The sequence below is a fragment of the Mustela putorius genome, unplaced genomic scaffold, assembly GCF_011764305.1.
Source record: "Mustela putorius furo isolate JIRA1106 unplaced genomic scaffold, ASM1176430v1.1 tig00000585_pilon_pilon_pilon, whole genome shotgun sequence".
NCBI classification, from domain to species: Eukaryota; Metazoa; Chordata; class Mammalia; order Carnivora; family Mustelidae; genus Mustela; species Mustela putorius.
Window position 1 is genome coordinate 1,138,198 of NW_025421424.1, and position 15,733 is coordinate 1,153,930.

At 43.9% G+C, this 15,733-nt stretch overlaps 1 protein-coding gene across 11 annotated transcripts in view; it reads right to left on the reverse strand.

Moving 5' to 3' along the window:
* Positions 1 to 15,733, reverse strand: part of BCL9 (BCL9 transcription coactivator) — a 95,926-nt gene that overhangs the window by 20,594 nt on the left and 59,599 nt on the right. Inside the window, exon 1 of one of the 11 annotated variants that reach the window (XM_004779615.3) lies at positions 4,539 to 4,896. The exons of 8 other annotated variants lie outside the window; for them this stretch is intronic. The gene's annotated coding sequence lies outside the window, so the exon portion shown is untranslated. Of the gene's footprint in view, positions 1 to 3,493; positions 3,721 to 3,970; positions 4,071 to 4,538; positions 4,897 to 15,733 lie in introns of those variants that run through there. 2 more of the 11 variants (XM_004779616.3, XM_045081818.1) reach the window with 2 other exon arrangements.

The window sequence follows — 15,733 nt, forward strand, 5'->3', positions numbered from 1 at the left end:
CCACCCATTCCCCAGTGCTCTGTGGCCAAAACAGTATTTGGAAGGAGCAGTGAGAAAATAATTAGGTCAAAAATGGGGAAGGAAGGCAAAACCACTAAAACTCAAAATGCAAGATGGAGCAGTACAGCCCAAATCCATCCCATTGAAGCCAGGGTTGTTTATTAGAAAAGCAAAACCACTAGACACAAAAGCCTCCTGCTAATCATTGCTTTGAACTTTCTCCACAACCAAGAACAGTCACTAACAGGTGGCAAAATGAACTTTTACTTCCTATCTTCTTTATGTCCTTGTGTTCAACATGATGGAGATGCTGAAAAAATATTGCAAAAGCCTAAAATTCAAGTGGCCAGAAGATACTTTAACTTTCAAAAATCTGTTGGGTCTAGAGCAGGAGTTCTTGATGTGGGACCCACTGGCTCTCATGGGGTCTATGGAGAGACTTTGTGGTAGCTGTGAACTTACTGGGGAAAACTTCCATCTTTACTCGCAGTCATTCACCTCTAGCAAAAGTCTGTACTGCCTTCAATTGTGAAGGGAGGGAACAATCGGTGGTAGGCAGTATTAGCAATCCTGTGACTGTCACCAAGACGCACCACAGGACACTTCCACGTGGCATTATACTTGTTGCTGATATCCCAACAAAATGTTTATACTCATCCCTACTTCAAAATTACAGTACAGCTACGTTCTGTTATTTAATAGGTTAGAAAGAAGCATATAAATTACTGTATCATAATTGTTTAATATTTTGTTAACTGTTACCATTCACTTATAAGACTATTGTGTTCCATTTTATGGAATTTAAAAAACCCAAGTCTTGAAAGAGGTCTTACACTTCATTAGGTTGCCAAAGGGGTATGTAGGACATAGGAGGCTAAGAACAAATAAAGTTGTTCTAAAACAAAGTTCCTACAGATTCTAATATCATAATCACCAGGGCAGACAGACAAGTAAGTTATTCCACCAACATTACTTCATAGCTGGAAAAAAATTAAGGCACCACGAAGCCAAGTAACATGTCCAAAGTCACTAAAATTTAGGATGGGCATCTGCCTAGGTGAGCATTCACAGTACGTATATTCCTACTCTTCCATGGGGACTTTTTCTTACATTCCACAATTGTCATCACTACAACTAACTTCCTACTAAATGGGGAAGAGGTATCATCTTTCAATATTAGTAGAAAATCAAAACCCAAACGATAGAACAAGATGGATGTATAAGGTACTCCTTTTCACTCTTTGATCAACTATACTGCCGTAATTGTTACAAAGGCTGAATCTGGTCTGTTCTTGAGACAGAGTAATCTTTTAGAAGGGAGAAAAAAGTTGGGCTACATCATGTCTCATTCTCAGACACGTTCAAAGCACTTTGCAGATAGGCATTCACTTGTTAAGTGCCGCAATGGGTCATGAGTGGTTAGGGCAGTGGTCTCACCACTTCATAAACGGGAAAACTAGACGATAAATACAAAAGATTGGTTCAAAGTCCTAAAAGTCAATGGGAGAGCCAGTTTCCTGATTCCAAGTTCAAGGCTCTACCCATTATACCAAATCATCATGAGCAAATATTTAGTTGATTATAATGCTTGGGACACCTCTTCCTCTTTTTTTTTTTTTTTTTTTAACCCCTATAAGCCAGAAAGCATCTTCTTTTGATTCACAAAAGCAAATATCTCATAGAATAAATTCCAATGTACATAAGTACTTTTTCACCAATGCTCGTCATCTAAAAATCCAAGTCAGGGATCCTGAGCTCAAAAGCTAAGTTACATACAAGTTGCCTTCTAAGAAGAGAACAGTGTGGAATTGTTCCTTCATCTTTTAGTCAATGAGCTCCTTATCTACCTACCATATCTTGTGGAACTATTATCACCTTACTTTCAACACTGTTATTACAAAATAATATTATAATGGTTCAATACCATTAGATCCTCAGTCCTAAAGCTGTGAAATGTTACCCCTGCCCCAATTCTGCCTTAAATTTTCTCTTCTTATTTAAACAACTAATTAGTGGAATCCTCATCTTCAAAGCATCCTTACATCATCTAACTAACTTCTCCTTTTATTAACTCATCTCTGTCTTCAACAGTTTGAGTCTTTTTTCAATAGTTAATAAGGATGTCTTTCTTAAATTTGTACTTAGGACCAAAACATTACTCACAGTAACATTAATTCCTTGCTAAACTTCCCAAATCACTAGTATCAAGACAAAAAACAAAATCAATAGAGCGATCATGTTGCAGAATCTCCACGAACAATCATGACTGTTACCCACCCATATCTTTTTGCCCTCCCAACCCCCATCTCTCAACTATTTTACCATTCATCCTTCCTACCTGCTACTTCCAATTCATTATTTTGTGCTCTGTGCACAAGAGTCCAAATCTCTGATCTAAGAATGAACACTTACATCTTGTATATTTCAAATGCTAGTAACCCTCTACGCATCACTGACCCAAATGAATCTCTTTACACAGCCACGAAATCACTTTCCCATTGCAGTCACTGCCAGTCTACCTCAAAGCCTAACTTCACACCAATTCCATCCCATCTTAGTCTCTCCGCCAAGTGATAGATACTTTATGTCCATTTCTTTGCCTTGTCTACTAACTTTTTCAGTCCCCAACTGGACTGCAATTTAAACTCTAAGTCCCTCCTCTCTAGCACAGACCAGGGTCCCTGGAGGACAGATTTGAGGCCTCCTCCTTCAGGCCTGGGAACCTTCAGGTAAGGCCCCCAGCGACAATATTACAGGCCTCTGCCCGTCCCTCTGAACATAATAACCAACCCTGATGTTGTGTTCCTTAGGATATCTCCATTTCACCAGGCTCACCCAACACTAACCAGTGACATCTTAATAGCCTTTGCAACTTTCAAAGGTCAATGACCAGGGTTCCACTTTGGAAATCACTGGTGTGTCCACGACCCCCACAATGACTCAGTGACCTACACATCACCACCTCACCTACTAGAGCCCTTTACTACTCATACATGCTTTTTAGCTTTCACTTCCCTTCATCCTTCAACAAGTCACTGGCCTGCAAAGTCCCCTTTATCTCTCTATCCACCTCCGGGGTCTTACAGACCCCACCAAACTCAACCTGAATTCCCTTATTTAGCTCTCCATCTCGCCCCTCCAAAGCCCCTTCATCCCAGGACCCTGGGACCATCCCATCTCCTCACTTAGCCTCTCCCAGCGCTGCTTGGGACACAACCTCTAAAAAAATCGAGAGATGCCGAGGTCTCTTTCCCCCCGCTCACAGAGCGGTGGGCAAAAGCCCCCCCCTCCTCCCCCACAGGTTTCCAGACTCAACTCACTACATCCGCAACCTCGACCCCCACCCCTTTTCTCCCTCCCCCCAATCCCACCGCTCTCCGCGGCGGTGGCTCCCCCTGCCCCCAAACCCGCTCAAAACACGCGGACGCGAACCCGGCCCACCAACCCCCCGGCTCCGGTCCTCCCCTCCCCCCCCCCCCGAGGTGCCACTTACCCCCGAGGCGGGAGTGGAGGAGGGGAGAGAAGGAGCGGAGTAGGGGAGGGGGCTTCGGTCCGGGGCGGCTTTCAGCCCCGGGGGGCCGGGGCCGGGGCCGGGGCCAGCGGCAGCGGCGGCGCAGCGTCTCCCCCCGGCGGCGGCAGCGGCGGCGGCGGCGCCGTCCCACTCCCGCAGGCACACATAGGCTCCATTGTCCGCCGGCGCCTCCCCTTTCCGGCTCCCCCCTCCCGGTCCCGCCCCTTCCCCCTCCCCTCGGCCCTCCCCCAGCCGCACCGCGCCTCGAAAGGTACCGCCGGCCCCGCCTCGGACGCGAGCTGCGAAGTGCCCCCTCCCCCTGCCCCGGAGTCCCGCCCGGCGGGGGAATGGGGACTGCCCCTCCCCGCCTCGGCTCAAGGCCTGCCGCCGGGAAGGGCCCGCCCCCCTCCAAGGGAATGTCATTCGTCCCCCTCCCGGAACGCGCGCAATGGTACTAACCCGGCCGCTTCCTCCTCCCCTTCCCAGGCCTTCCCGGAGAGGCACCGCCTCCGGAGCCCCGCCCACCGAGTGGCCTCGCCTCCTTGACCCCGCCCCTCCTTCTAATATTTTACTATGGAACCGCCCACGGCCAGCACCACCTCCTGCTTTGCATGGACACGCCCACCGGTCCCCGCCCCAGTTCGTCACCCGGCCAGAGGTGACGCCTACTCCCCACCTTAAAGAGGCAGAGTCCTCTTTCTCAACTAAAAAAGCCTCCCAAAGGGCCGGTGGGGTGGGAGGTGCGGCCAAGGAGCGTTTCTTCTTTCCCGCACCGTCCTCCCGGCGCGCACACTCACCCGGACCTCCCCACCGCCTGCCGCAGCACTGGGGAGCAACCCGAGGGGACCAGCAGAAAGCGCGGAGGGGGGCAGGGCAGCGGGGAAATTTGGCCATCTTTGACAGAAACGAATAGGAAGCTGCCAAAGGAAGGGGTCTTTCCCTCACACTTTCCTGCTGCGCTGGTCCCAGCCTACTCCTCCTCCTTCAAGGCAACCCCCCTCACGCCTCCGGGATGCCACCACCCTACCCCATCCGCTCTCCGGTCCCCGGTCTTCAGCCGTCAATCAGTGCACGGTGCTGGCGGTTGCCGGCTTTCTCCCCTCCCAAGAGAGCAGGCCCCTCTCGGGTTGCACTCTTCTCCACCCTCTCCAAAGCCGATTCTTGCCAGGGTCCTGCGAACGCGGTGGCTGTTGCAGGGTCTCTCCTTCCACGTCGGGCCCAGCCCAGCCCCGCTCACGCATCGCTACCTAGCTAGTGCCCTAGAGGACCTTCTGCTCAGATCCTCGAACGGCTTCACGACCGCTTTTTTAAATCGGAGTATCGCTCCCCTGATTTTTCGGGAGGCCTGCGCTTTGCAGAGCTCGAAGCCGAGGCATCCCGGCACCGTCCCCTGTGAAGTGAGAGGATAACCCATTAGGCTGCACTTTTTCTCAGAAGGAAAATGACGACGCACGTTGCTGAATAAAGCTCAGATTCCGGCTACTCCTGTTTTATCTTTGTGGCCCTTGTTGCTGCCGTGACCAACTATTATTATACAGACCTGTCTACTCACAGTCCTCCCCAGAACACACTGCTGTTCCATCTCTGTGTATGTGCTTTGTAGAGTCTTGATCTTATTTGTTTCTGCAACTACGAGCACTGGCCCCACTGCCTTTCTCAATCAGTTCAGTCAAGACTGCCTATGTTATAACGTACTGCGTATTCTCCCTAAAGACAGAGGCAACATGGCCAAGAGAAGTAAATAAATTTTCCTTGCTTTTGCTTCTACCACCCATAGTTTTAACCAGGATAATTAATTCTGTGTCAATTTCCCTGCTTATAAAATAGGAAAACTTCCTTGGGGGCAATCTTTTAACTAATGGTGCTGGTTGTGAAGGATGTTGCAGGAGAACCCTGAATGATAAAGCTTTCCAAACCACTTAAAATTCTTGGGTGACCATGTAAGTTTCTATACCATGTGTCTCCAGCCTAGATGCTACGGAAAACTGTTTTTTTCTCAGCCAGATGTTTCCCCTTTGTCTCCCATTATGACTGAGGATATAAAGAAAAAACACGATTGTACATATAAACAATATAAATCTAAGATCAATTGAAGGATTCCAAATGGGAAATAATTAAAATCCTTCTTTGTCGGGGGCGCCTGGGTGGCTTAGATGGTTAAGCATCTGCCTTCAGCTCAGGTCATGATTCCAGGCTCCTGGGATGAGCCCCAAGGTGGGCTCCCTGCTCAATGGGAAGCCCGTTTTTCTCTCTCTCCCTCTGCCCCTACTGCTCCCCCTGTTTATATTCTCTCTCTCTGTCAAATAAATAAATAAAATCTTTTTTTAAAAAGATTAAAAAAACTTTAAATACTTTTTTGTCATGTTTTGGCAATAGGTGAGAACCTCTGTAAAAGAAGACAGGAGGAAAAATTAAGGTACACATGTAGGGAAAGACAGCTAAACCCAGGAATATGCAAGAATCATTTGGGATTGCAGAAGTAGATGGAAAAAAGGGATTTACAGAGTGGACCTATAAGCGAAAACCACTGCTAAAATAAGCTCCTGAGTGGAGTGTTCCAGCCCAGGTCACTTCTACTTACAAAGCTCAAAGACAAGCTCATTCTAACAATACACGTACAAAAAAGTCTTAACCATTTTACTAGGCATTACACCCTCCACTCTATGTGTCAAAAGTCAAAATTATTTACTGAACCAGAAGAAAAATGTAAATGAATACTAAATGTGCAACTCCAGGGTGAAGGAGGAATAATATTAAGAAGAACGTGTGTTACAAGTCATGAAATCTACAGGTTAGAGTCTCCATAGCAATGTTAACTTAGCTACATTTGCACGTGGGATAGAACTGCGTTTTAAAATAGTATTTATTCTATCATAGTTTATTTTACTAGAATTTTTGTCTTCTGAATTTTCTAATTTCCATTCATTGCCATCTCACTTGAGAATGAATTCTATTTGGCTATATAAAGATCTTGCAGGCTGTCTATACATAAATACTAATGGATAATGATGAAATCATTTTTAAAAGCATCTTATAAATAAACACTTCAAACTGTTTCTGCTACTCTAGAAATTCTAAGAGAAATCATTTTTAATCCAAATGGTAACATTGGTAAAAATAACGGCTTTTGACGTGAAAGAGACCTGGGTTTGATTTTTTTTTTTTTTCCGTTTTGAAATTTGCTTCTCATACTGACAAGAAGCACTCACTGTGATGCAAACATGGATAGCATAAATTTGGCTTCTTAGTTCTCCAACTAATCACCGTATCTTTTATTTCAGTTTTCCTCCAACCTTCTCTACCGCAAATTCTGCTTTCAAAATGCTTCTGTTCCCTCAGCTCTTGATAAACTTATCCCGAAATTTTGGGGTTGGAAGGAACCCCCTCCTATTTTATGGAGGAGAATTCTAAGACGCAGTCGTTTAATGACTTGCCAAGATTATGCCCATTTTTAGGGAGTAGAATTTAAGTCCAACACTCTTCAGCACTGTTCTTACTCCCGCGGGTTGTTCATTCCCACTAATATTTATCATTGTAGAAGAGAACATGACGTTCTACCCTCGGGATGATGAAAGTAAGACTCAGAAAGGTTGAGCCCACTCAACCAGCTGGTGCTAAGGCTGTAAGAGGCCCTACCAAATTCTTGCCTTGGTCAAAGCCCTTGGTTTGTCCACAATTTCCTACTTCTTATACTGTTTTTTACCAATTCATCTACCTCATTGTCCAGACCAAAACGGGCAACCCAAAGGAATACCACTAAGAGAGTCATTTGTGACTGCAAATGAAGGGTTAGGAGGGAATGGTGTCTTGACTTTCACAGTGCTCCTCCCCTATGCTGTAAGAAAAGAGCCCGCAAACAATGTCTTTGTTAGGTTGCCCATGAAAAAGAAACAAATCTCCCTATCCCAGCTTTCATGAGTTCATTTAAATCAATGGGGAGTCTTAGAGATTCATCCATACTGGGAAAATTTAGGGCTAAGTCTCTCTTTTGTGAGGAAGAAATCAATATTCCCACCCCCTTCCTTCCCAGGAGCTCCTCCTAGGACCATTGGCACTTTGATGTGAGTGTGGGTCTCCTATGTCACCACAAATCTGCTGTCCACAGTCTGGGTATTAGAGGCACCCTCTCTATGAACGCTCAGACAGATCTGTGATAGGACACTCAGATTTCTTAAAAAGGTGCCATCACCTCAAACCTGTATGGTTTTGTCTCCTGCCCTCACTGTCTGCGTTCTTAAAGTCAAACTTTGTGACTTCCAGCCTGCTATTTTCTGAGCCCTAAATGATTGATACATCAATGCTGATCCTCTTCCCCAGGTTTCCAATTTCACACGGCCCATGATGGCTGAACCAGAAACAACTGGGTTACTCCATGTGCTCCAACAACTTCTCCCCAAATCTCTTCATCTTCATGCCAGTTCTTCACATCTGTCATTATTGTCCCACATCCCTTTTGTTCTTTAAATTCCACTAATTTACTATTTCATTTTCTTCTTCACCTCTTTCCCAACAATAATTCTGGGTAAATATTTCTACTATTTCATTTCATTTTCTTCTCCCAGGCATTTCTCTCAGAATGTTGACCTTCAGATACACCTATTTGACTTTTCCTGGGTTCTACCTTCCATCCTGGAAGCCTCCCACTTCCCACAGCCATCCTCTCCCCAGCTTCTCGGGAGCTGCTGCCCAACCACTGCTGCTTGACTCTACCACCATGGTTTGCATCCAGGTTGCTCTCATTTGCCGCAGTGCCTTTTTGGAATCCTTGGCCACCCATCATTCCAGTAGTGGAAAGTCTTAATGCTGAGGTGTACCCACATTTTTGTTTCCAGACATTACTAGAAAACAAGAAAACCCACAAAACCAAAGAAAGTGGGTCCCAACCAAATTTGGGGCAATGAAACTTCAACTGAACTTTCTATTTACTTGACAACTCCTTCATGTATCTTTATAACCTCCTATATCATTTCCCACAACAATTATTCCAAATTTTATCTGCTACCTCTCCTACATTGTAAGACCTACCTTGTCATCTCACCCCACCACTAAAGAGGCTTCTTGCTCGGTTTTCTGTCTTCCATTTACTTACCCCCTTGCTTTAGTATCTCAGTAAGATCTTTCGTACTCCAATACTCTTTTTCCCTCTTCCTTTTCATTCTCAATTTATCCAAAGGGTAATCTATATTCTCATAATTCCTTTTCCTCCTGGGTATTAACCCAACCAACCATTCTACCAGAATTCTCTCTTCAACATGGTCAAACTTAATCACCCAAAACATCCAATGAATAACCTCTCCCTTCTTATAGTTTGAACTCCAAGATAAAATAAATTCTGGTTTTGTGTCCCCCCCACACCCAGTTTTATTGAGATATTTTTGACATATAACATTGTATAAGTTACGGTATACAATATAATGATTTGATGTATGTATATATTGTGAAATGATCACCCTGTTAAGTTCAGTTAACTTCCCTCCATGCACACAGTTACAATTTTTTGTGTGTGTAATGAGAACCTTAAAGATCTCCTCTCTTGGCAACTTTAAATATGTAATACAGTATCGTTGACTATAGTCACCATGTTGTACATTACATCCCTGAACCTGTTTATCTTATAACTGAAGACTGCTACCTTTTGAACACCTTCACCATTTTGCCCCACCCTCTACTCCCTGTCTCTGGTAACCACCGATCTCTTCTGTTCTTGTAAGTTTGGGGTTTTTTACATTCTGCTTATAAATGAGATCATACTGTATTTGTCTTTCTCTGACTTATTTCAGTGAGCATAATATCCTCAAGTTTCATATGTGTTATTGTAAATGGCAGGATTTCCTTCTCTTTTACAGCCGAAGAATATGCCACTGTGCATATACACCACATTTTTTTTCAATCCATTCATCTGTGATGGTCAGACCTAGATCGTTTCCATGTCTTGGCTATTGTAAATAAAGCTGCAATGAACATGGGCATGCAGATGTCTCTTGAGATAGTGATTTCATTTCCTTCAGATATATACCTAGATGTCTGTTTCTTCATTGATTTAAATTCCTCTTTTTGTCTTCTAATTGTGAATGTTCCTTAAAGCCTTTTGTTCTTTCATCTTTCCTCTCTTCAAATCTCCCTACAACATCTTTCTCATTCTTCTAACTTCAGCCGTTGCCCCTTTGGAGATGACCAACACATCCTAGGTCTCTTGAACTTCAATCCTGTATTTCTACCTAATCAGTTTGGTCTTCTAGAGTCAACTTTACAGGTCAAAAAAACAAATTCACCGTCTTTCAAAATTAAGTCTCACCTCTGTATTCATCACCTTTAACTTAGCTTCGAAACCTTGGCATTCATTCTGACTCAAAATCTCCATCTATTTATTTCTTCTTAGTCACCGGTATCCACAAATCTCCCCTTAAATCAATTTCTTGTTTTCTGCTCCCAACTTGGGTCTGTTGTAATAGCCTCCAAGTAGTCATTCCTGCCCTCCTCAGCCAATTCTCCATGCTTCTTCCCGATAGATCTTCCTAAAAGACCCATTTATTATATACTATAGGGCCCCTCTGCCCTAAGATCAACAGTGTGGCATAACAGGAATAATATCAGCTTGAGAATCACCTGGACCTGGGTTTGATTGAATATTGGATGGCAATTTACTAGCCAAGTAACTTCAGAAAGAAGAAAAAATGTTCTTTTCTTTCTTATTCTTTATAGAAGTAAAGCGTTTAGATCACCCATTTTAGAACATAACCTGGGTACACAAACATTTAATATCCTCTACCTTTTAAGTCTTGACCTGCATCTTGAGAACAAAATCGTACACTTCTTTGTGTTTTGCAATCATTTAGTAGTTGCCATATTAAGTGAACATCTACTAAGTGTAGGGCATCTTGGGGGAGGTACAAAAAATGAATCGGGTATTCAGTGTATCAAATTTTGTCCTTAAAGTCTAATCAGACTTATACAGGGGAGTCATTCATTTAAAAAAGGGGGAGGGTTGTAGGGGGGTAGTTCAGTAAGTGCCAGGCATCATGCAAGGTACCAAAGATTCAAGTAAATGTAAGATAAGTCCTCTCATGCTGGGACCTGGGATCAATCTAGTTAAAAATACTGACAAGTGAACACTTATAATCAATTATAATAAATGCTATGAAATGGATAAATACCAGGTGTTTGGGGGCACACAGAAGAGAGGCATCTAATTCAGACACGAGAGTCAGGGAATGCAACAAGATCTGAGGGGAATCTCAAAGAATGCGTAGGAGTCAGGCAAAGGACTCAGCAATGTGCAAAGACTAAGCTGTGTGACAAGTATATATAAATAACCACAATACAAGATAGAAAGTAATAAATAAGTGGCAGAGCAGAGACAAAAGTAAAATGGCAATCAGAGGAGATACATTATATATGGGGGCTGGGGGACATGAGCAGAAACTGCTTCATGGAAGTGGAGGCATTTGAGGCAACATGAAGGGGTCAGGGGTCAGGTTGATCAGGCCCATAGTGGGGCCAGATGACTTCTTGTCTTCTCAGTGTTCTACACAGCACCCTGTGCACAACGGCACAACACCTTGTCTGTTGCCATGATGATGACAATGATGACGACATCTTGGCTTTTCTCATGAAGTTGGTTCTTCTGATTTCCTAGAATGCTTATACAGGGAGACTCAAGATTCAACAGAACCACTTCCGGGTGGAGGGGCCCTCGATCAGGCTCGCCTGGCTTTGAATCCCAGCTCCACCATCAGATGGCTTTGTGATCTTAGAAAGATTACTGAAACTCTCTAGGGTTTAGTCTTCTCTTTCATAAAGTGGAGCAATGATAGTATTTTCCTCAAAGGATAGTGTGAGGAATAAATGAGCGACTACATGCAGACATGTAGGATAGGCCTTGCACAGTAAGTGCCCAATAAATGTTGGTTATTCATTTTCTCATAACAGAATTGGCCTTAGGGGAAGATTTTAGGAGCCCTGAGGTTATCTCCTCAACACTTCACTTATTCCCATGCTTACATCTCACTCACTCGTATGTCTTCCATTCTCCTAACACATTCCTTTAAATTCTGCCATTAGAAATTCATACCTTTGGATTCAAGATGTCACTTCCCCAAAAGACTTTGGGAAGGGTAACACAACAAAGGGGTAAGCCTTTTTTATTTTAATAATCTGTCTGGCCAGATCTCTATTCTCCTTAACTATTAACTGTACTGAGGGAATATTGTGGGGAAGAAAGGAAGGGCTAATTCTAAAGCATGGAGAACCTTCCCCAGAAACTGAAGCCAGGAGATGCTCAGAGGGTTTTCTGAGGGCAATAGGTCCTCTGGGATTGAAAGAAGGGAAGGACTAGAGAGAGATGCCAAGAAGTAATGAGAAATACAAAAACAAGGTCATTTATGTCAGTAAAGACATGCTTTACTAACTTAACAAACAGTGCTGACCTTGATTTAGGGGACTCTCCATCCACTGCCCCTTTCTCTACTCTGGTCTATGTTTCAGGATAAATTCACTTGGGATAAATGCTGAATCATTTCAATGAAGGAGACTATGCAGGTGATCAAGAAACCCCTGGTTTTGGGGCGCCTGGGTGGCTCAGTGGTTTGGGCTGCTGCCTTCGGCTCGGGTCATGATCTCAGGGTCCTGGTATCTAGCCCCGCATTGGGCTCTCTGCTCTGCAGGAAGCCTGCTTCCCTCTCTCTCTCTCTCTCTGCCTGCCTCTCTGCCTACTTGTGATCTCTGTCTGTCAAATAAATAAATAAAATCTTAAAAAAAAAAAAAGAAACCCCTGGTTTTAAGATTTCATAATGACTTTTACATGTTTTATTTCTTAGTTATTATTTGTAATAAAAAATTAATAAGCACTTAATATGTGTCTTAGTGGCAAGTTCAGTTGAGTGAAAATTTCATTAGAAGGTGAAAAAACAGGGGAGCCTGAGTGGCTCAGTTGGTTAAGCTTACCCGTCCAACTCTTGATTCAGACTCAGGTCATGATCTCAGGGTCCTAAGGTGAGCATTGCATCTGGGGCTCTAGGCTCTGTGCACAGTGGGGAGTCTGCTTGAGACTTTCTCCCTCTGACTCTCCCCCAACTTGTGCTTGCAAGTGTCTCTTTCTCTCAAGTAAATAAATACTTTTTTAAAAGGTGAACAAAAATAGTCTTTGTCATGAATCTTACAGTCTAGTCCAATAGAGAAAACACAAAAAGTTTAATCACAATTAATTCCTCAATTGTATTGCAAGTATAACAGCATGAAACAAACTCTGGACTTCTGGGGGTTAAAAAAAAAAAAAAGCAATGAGTAGAATCTTGAGCAATCATTTGCAGCATTGGAAGTTGAACTGGGCCTTAAAGGATAGGATTTGAACAGTTCCAGGATGAGACAGTGACCCAGGAGGGAAAGGCAAGGAGGCAAGCAAGAGACCGAAAGAAGAACAGCATGTGTGGGCAGAAAACGATAATAGTAATGATGAAAACAAGCCATCATAACAGCTGCCCTTTACTGAGTATTTGGTATATGCATGTGCCAAGCAATATTCTGACTATGTTCATATCGTCTCATTTAGGACCCACAATGGCCCATTGTATGAACTATAGTTCCCATTTTACAGTTGAGGGGCCAGATACTTTGAGAGATAAGTCACTGCCCTAAAATCATGTAGCTAAATGATTTAAATGATTAAAGGCCAAGTCATTCTGGGGTGAAAGCTCTTAGCTCTCCAGAGTACAGTCTCTCTTAGTGCAGGTGGTAGGATGCAGCAGCAAATACAATTGAATAAATAGGGTAGGAATTCATTCCATAGAATATAATTTAAATAAAGCATGCAAGAATGATATACCATAAGGTTAAAAAACAAAACCAGAAACAAAACCCGCAGTTTACCAAAAGCTGCTTACGGAACAGGCATACCTTCTTCACAGGGTAATCCAGAGTGTGATTTAGAGTTATACCCATTTTTACAGATGAGAAAATCAAGATGGAGAGGTTGAATGACTTGGCCAAGCCCCACAGCTGTTAAATAGCCCAGCCCAGATTTGAACACTGGGCTGACAGCAAAGCCTGTGTTCCTGCTGCTATTCCACGCTGCCTCTCTCCTTGATCCAGGGAAAAACTGGGTAAAAATAACACCGGTGCAATCTGCGGTGTTCTTCAAAGCACTTTCAGATTCACAGCCGCATCAGATCCTTACGATAACCCTGGGATAAGTTTGGAAGAGATCTCCCTCATCCATCATGATGAATAATAATAACAGTCAGAATAATCATTAAAATAATAATCTTAGGCAGCACTGAGTGTTCCCCCTATACCTGGCTCTGTGCTGAGGGCTTTACATGGATTATATGTTTGACTTACAGCAATCCTGTAAGATAGACTCTGTTATCATTCCTTTTTTTTTTTTTTTTCCTGTTATCATTCTTAACTTGCACATGAAGACACTGGGGCTCAGAGAGGTAAAATGACTTAATGAAGGAGGCTGGGCTCAGATAAGTTGCAAGCACTCACTCAAGGTCCTATGACAATGAGTGTGATCCCTGGACGAGAACACAGGTCCCGCACTTCCACAGAACTAGAGCAGGCAGGGAGAGGAGCTGGAAGGCTACAGAAGTTTAGGGGTGAGGTGAGGCAGCCCCAGATGGACTAATATGAGGGAGACTGAAGACACTGCACAACCAGGCGCCATCTAAGGAAGGCTATAGTGGCTCACTTCTGAAGCACGTGACCAGAAAAGGAAGGAAGAAAAGCTTCAGTTTGGTTTCTAGCCTAAAATGGGTAGAAGTAGTGATGGGGCATTGTGATTAGAACCAAGAGTGGTTCAAAAATGATGCTGGTCCACAGTGAGACATACCACATGCCAACTCAGGACAGCCGTGATAGAGAAGACAGATGACCTCGAGGGCTGCGGGTGGAAATGTGAAATGGTACAGCTGCCTTTGAGAACAGCTGAGTAGTTTCCTAAAAAGTTAAGCATAAGTTTACCATATGACCCAGCAATTCCATTCCTGGGTGTCTATCGGAGAGAAATAAAAACGGACCCACAAAGACTTGTATGCAAATGTTCTACCACAGCATTATTCCTCGAGGACAACGAGTGAGAATAATCCAAATGTCTATCATCTGCTGAATGGATAAATGAAATGTGGGGTGTTCCTCAGCAATAGGAAAGAAGGACTGATACCCACTGTAGCATGTACGCACCTCAAAATCAATACGTGAAGTGAAAGAAGCCAGATGCACAAGACCGCGTATGCCATCATTTCATGTACACACAATGTCCGGAAAAGACAAATCCATAGAGACAGAAAGCAGTTTAGGGGGTTGGGAGGAGGGAACAACAGCAAATGGGTATCTTTGTGGGGTGAAGCAAATGTTGGAAAACTGGACTTGGGTGGTGATTGCACAACACTGAATTTACAAAAAAAAAAATCATTGAATCTTGCACTTAAAATGGGTATGTAAATATGGTATGTAAATTATATCTCAATAAAGCTTCTTTTTTTTTTTAAAGATTTTTATTAATTTATTTGACAGAGAGAGATCACAAGTAGGCAGAGAGGCAGGCAGAGAGAGAGAGAGAAAGGAGGAAGCAGGCTCCCTGCTGAGCAGAGAGCCGGATGTGGGGCTCGATCCCATGACCTGAGCCGAAGGCAGAGGCTTTAACCCACTGAGCCACCCAGGTGCCCCTAAAGCTTCTTTTTTTAAGAAAAGTGAAGCTGGGGCTCTGGGGTGGCTCAGTGGGTTAAGTGACTGGCTTCGGCTCAGGTCACGATCCTGGGATTCCAGGATCGAGTACCACATGGGGGGGTGGGGCTCCCTGCTCAGCAGCGAGTCTGCTTCTTCCTCTGGCCCTCCCTGCTCTCATGCTCTCTCTATCTCTCAAATAAATAAATAAAGTCTTTTAAAAAAGAAAAGAAAAGAAAAGTGAAGCTGGCTTGTGAAGCAACAAAGACCAGTTTTAGAATCATAGGCGACCACTGGACCCTGAAGAGGAGAGGTCCTGCCAGGGGAGAGGGCAGGCTGAAGATGCGGAGGTAAGAGCTGAAGCAATACAAATGAATGGGTTCACCAAAGAAAAAGGCAAACAAGAGAAAAGGAAGACATCAAGGACAAAACCTTTGGTGTCACTACCATCGGGGCAGGGACGCTGGTCTGCCTTGGCCTATGCGGTGTTCACCTGGTAGCGACAAGTCCTATTAATATTAAAATGTCCTTATATTCTCCAAGCCTGCACCCACTGAGCAC